A 4,940-nucleotide genomic window follows, 5' to 3' on the forward strand; every position below is an offset into this window, starting at 1 on the left:
AAAAACCAAAAAAAAAAAAAAAAGGAGAGAAAAAAGAAAAAGAGAAAGAAAAAACAAACAAAAAATATGAGGGGCTGGATAGGTAACTCTGGTAGAATGCCTGCTTAGACCCCGGATCTGAACCCTCAGCACCTCAAAATAATACATGGCATAAACTACGTGTGACTTTATACTCCAGCACTCAGAAGGGCAGGAGGATTTCAAGTTCAAGGCCAGCCTATACTACAAAGTAAGGTCGCATCAGTCATGTTCTAGAGCCCTCCACTGCAATAAAGCATAGTGAGACAGGCCTCGCCCAACACCCAGTTACTACAGCAGCCCAGACACAGAGGCCACAGAAAAGCTGACGCTAAAGAGGATGGCTGTGCCTTGGGCACAGCCCACAATAGACTCTATTATCCCTGGAGCCCCATGACAGGATGGAAGATGGGAGGCCAGGACATTCCTCCACCCCCTCACACCAGACGGAAAGGGCACTTTTCAGAAGCCTAAACAGGAAGTCATTTTCTTCAACTGTTAAAATCAGAGAGGACCTCTCCTCTTTAAAAAAAAAAGGGGGGGACACCCTGAAATGCTAGCAATTAACTCAGATAAACTAGATGGCCACAGAATTGGCCTTCCTGTAGTCAGCAATGCCAACTAGAAGGAAAATAAGACTAAGGGCTTTGAGAATACAGGTTACCCACAAGCCCTGTCAGTTCAAGGATGCACTGAGAGCAGCCCAATCAGCTTCTGCTAAGGATTTCCTCCTGTCCCAAGGAGCTCAGTCACTCTCTCGGCCCTGCCCCCCTCGAGTACCCCATGCTGTACCCCAGCTTCCCAATCACATCTCAGACTGCCATGCTCAAGAGTTAGGGGTCTACAGAGATTGGTACACTACTCAGTGTTGCAGGTCTACATTTACTCTACTGGGAAAATATTGTGATCTTCTCCAGGTAAGCAGAAGCAACAGCTGGAAGCACAAACCCAGAACAGGAAAGGGTAAGACAGGAATCCTACTGTTATCTATTTGTGACTTTAATGGACTCTATTTTTAGATCTTTAATAAAGAGCCTCCCTTCTACTCTCCTACCAAATTTTCCCATTCTGGCAATTCAATCTTTCCAACACTGCTCAGAGATCTAAAAATGTGACACTTAACAATCAACTTTATTTTTCCCTAAACCCAAAATTTAACCCTACTCAAGAGGTCTTCAGACTGGACTCTCCCTTAGCAAGGCTACCTGAGCTCATGACAGATTTGATACAAAGATGATCTGCAGGCTCAAGCAAGAGAATATACACAGAACATTTATAGTAATGAAAATTTGTTTTACATAAATTTTCAATAATAAATTAGTGTCCAAAAAGCCAGGCATGTTTACTACATGCCTTTAATCCTAGCACTCAGGAGTCAAAGGCAGGAAGATTTCTGAGTTCGAGGCCAGCCTGGTCTACAGAGCAAGTTCCAGGACATCCAGAGCTACACACTGAGAAACCCTGTCCTGAAACACCCCTCCATCCAAAAAATTAGTGTCCAGGAAAAAAAAAAAAGGATGATGTCCAAGGTTCTAATTAATATCTAATTTTTTAATGCCATTTAGAATTTGTTTTTAATATTACTTTTCTTAGCAAAATCTGTTGGAGGCCAGGTATGAATTCTATAATTTAAAGATTTTGTTTATTTTAATAACTTGTATGGGGGAGGGCTCTGTGCACATAAGTGCAGATGCCTCTCAAGGCTAAAGGTATTGGATATGCTGAAACTGGAATTACAAGTGGTTCAGAGTGGCCTGATATGGATGCTGGGAACCAAACCCCTATCTTCTAGAAATCAGTTTAAACTCTCAGCTACCAAGTCATATCTCCAGCCCCTGCAATCCCTGAATTTGGAAGGTCAAAGTTAGTTACAGGCCAGTCTGGGATAGAGACACGAGGCTGGGGAAGTTAACCAAGATCCTGTCTCAAAATTTAAAAGGGCTGGGGGTCCAGCCCAGTGGTAACGCACTTGCCTACCATGCTCAAGCCCCAAGTTGGATCCCCAGTAATACACATGCAAGCTAGCTTAACCCCGCTTTACAGAATAACGTGAGATAATTAAGGAGGCATTTATGACAATCAATGAGGAGCTTCATTTGCACTGTAGAGAAACTGAAAATCATCTTGATTGTTATTTTACTTTACATGTATGTATGTCCTGTGTACCACATGCATGCCTGGTGCCTACAGAGGCTAAAAGGAGTCCAATCCTCTGGAACCAGACTTGTGGACAGTTGTGAACAACTACGTGAGGGCTGGAAAGCAAACTTGGATGCGATGATAAAGCAGCATAAACTTATAAACTGCTGAGCCGTTTCTCTAGCATGCGGTCACAGCACAGCTACAGGGGTAAAAGAGAAGATGACCAGAACACTGCAAAATCAACGAGGAATGTCTTCAAATCTCAGTTTTCTTAAGGATTTATTTATTTATTATATGTAAGTACACTGTGGCTGTCTTCAGACACACCAGAAGCCATCTCTCCAGCCCAAATTTCATTATCTTGAAACCCACACTATGTATGCTAACCTAATCGTATCTTTGTTGTTGGAAATAGGGCTTCTATGTAGACCTAGCAGTCCTAGAACTCACTCTGTAGACCAAGATACCCTTGAAGTCAGAGAGCCAGCTTGGGGAGGGGAGCACACATACCTTTAATCCCAGCACTTGTGAGGCAAACTCTGAGTTTGAGTCCTGCCTGATCTACAGAGCTAGTTCTAGGAAACCCAGAGCTACACAGAGAAACATTATGTAGAAAATCAAAAAAAGGGTCTGGTGAGATGGCTCAGCAGGTTAAGAGCACTGACTGCTCTTCTAAAGGTCCTGAGTTTAAATCCCAGCAATCACATGTTGGCTCATCCATAATGAGATCTGACACCCTCTTCCCATGTATCTGAAGACAAATACAGTGTACTTAGAGATAATAATAAATAAATTAAAAAAAAGAAAATTAAAAAATAATAATTTTTTTCAGGACCAATGTGATTGGTACATTACTTTAATCCTAGCATTTGAAAGGTAGAAGCAGGCAGATCTGTGAGTTTCAGGCCAGCATGGTCTATTCAAAGTTCTAACCCTCCCAGGGCAGCATAGTAAGACCCAGTCTCAAAACAAACAAACAAACTCCATTGTTTTATTCCAAGTTATAAATACCAATTAGAAAAAATTCCGTAAGGGGAGTTTGTTCGTAGACACCCACCTTTAAGTACAAAGCAACTTCCATAGAAATGAAGAGCAAATACCAAAAGAGGCAACCAAGCTGGACACTGGCCACTGTCTCCCTGATATGACACACCCTGTCCAAGTGTTCCACTTGCCCTTGAGCTCCCCCCAACTGGCACAGTCACCAAGGGCTATGACTATCTCAAAAAAGAACAGATCGGGCTGTAGAGGTGGCTCAGTGGTTAAGAGCACTGACTGCTCTGCAGAAGGTCCTGAGTTCAAATCCCAGCAACCACATGGTGGCTCACAACCATCCATAATGAGATATGACGCCCTCTTCTGGTGTGTCTGAAGACAGCTAAATTGTCAGGGCTGGAGAAAAGCAGAGGTCCTAAATTCAATTCCCAGCAACCACATGATGGCTCACAATCATCTGCACAGCTACAGTGTACTCATATACACAAAATAAATAAATCTTAAAACAAAAAGAACAGATCTGTGGCAATACATACTCTTTTGTTTGTTTGTTTGTTTGTTTGTTTGTTTTGTTTTTTCAAGACAGGGTTTCTCTGTGTAGTCCTGGCTGTCCTGGAACTCACTCTGTAGACCAGGCTGGCCTTGAACTCAGAAATTTGCCTGCCTCTGCCTCCCAAGTGCTGGGATTAAAGGCATGCACCACCACGCCCGGCCGGCAATGCATACTCTTAAAGATGGGGAGCATTTAGACTTGGTCTGTGGACCAGCCTGGGATAAAGATGCTTGCCACCCACACCTGCTGACCTGAGTTTGAACCCCAAGGCCCACATGGTCAAAGAAGAATGTAGCTCAGTGATAAGGAGTGCTTGCCTAACATGCTTTAGAGTCGGGGCTCCGTCCCCAAAACCACTAAGTAAATAAGGGTATTACCTGACAGCTTTCTCCTCTGTTACTGCTTTAGAATTGCCTAGTAGCTCACGATCCCTTGCCTTTGCAGAATTTTTTCTTTTCAAGTGTCTTACCTCACCCTCCAGTGCCAGGCAGTGTTGAAAACCTTATCTTCCTAGAGAGCACAGGCCCTGTAGGAACAGAAGAAAAGAATAGTCTTGAGTCCCCAAACTGAAATAAACACCAGGGGAAACAGGCAATGCCACTTCACGATTCTGCCCATCTCACCCATTAGTCACCCTGCTTGTGAAAAGACCACTGTAAAGAAATGTTTGATGTACAGTCCACTCAAAACCAAAAGTTATGAAGCTTCACATAGCAAAGACATAAAATTAATTCCAGCATCTATTTTTTTTAAGATTTATTTATTATATGTAAGTACACTGTAGCTGTCTTCAGACATGCCAGAAGAGGGCGTCAGAGCTCATTTTGGATGGTTGTGAGCCACCATGTGGTTGCTGGGATTTGAACTCAGGACCTTCTGGAGAGCAGTCGGTGCTCTTAACCATTGAGCCATCTCTCCAGCCCTCCAGCATCTATTTTTTGTGCTGTTTTCATTTCTTTTCTTCTTTCTCATGTTTCCCAGACCAGCTTTGAACAGTGCTGAGGTTACAGTGTGTGCTGCCATTCCTGGTTTTGCTGTTTCCTCAGTGCGCCCATTCACTTTAGTTTTGTTTTGTTTTTTCTAAGATTTATTTATTTATTTTATGCCTATGAGTATACCACCATTGCTCTCTTCAGACACACCAGAAGAGGGGATCAGATCCCATTACAGATGGTTGTGAGCCACCATGTGGTTGCTGGGAATTGAACTCAGGACCTCTGGAAGAGCAGTC

General features: G+C 43.1%; 1 protein-coding gene across 6 annotated transcripts in view; it reads right to left on the reverse strand.

Annotated features, from left to right (window-relative positions):
• Dag1 (dystroglycan 1) overlaps positions 1–4,940 on the reverse strand; it is a 68,742-nt gene that overhangs the window by 42,774 nt on the left and 21,028 nt on the right. For 4 of the 6 annotated variants that reach the window (XM_021171406.2, XM_021171404.1, XM_021171403.2 and 1 more), the window contains exon 2: positions 4,179–4,235. The exons of 1 other annotated variant lie outside the window; for it this stretch is intronic. The gene's annotated coding sequence lies outside the window, so the exon portion shown is untranslated. Of the gene's footprint in view, positions 1–4,086; positions 4,236–4,940 lie in introns of all 6 variants that reach the window. One more of the 6 variants, XM_029481414.1, reaches the window with a different exon arrangement.

The sequence above is a fragment of the Mus caroli genome, chromosome 9 (genome assembly GCF_900094665.2).
Source record: "Mus caroli chromosome 9, CAROLI_EIJ_v1.1, whole genome shotgun sequence".
Lineage (NCBI taxonomy): Eukaryota > Metazoa > Chordata > Mammalia > Rodentia > Muridae > Mus > Mus caroli.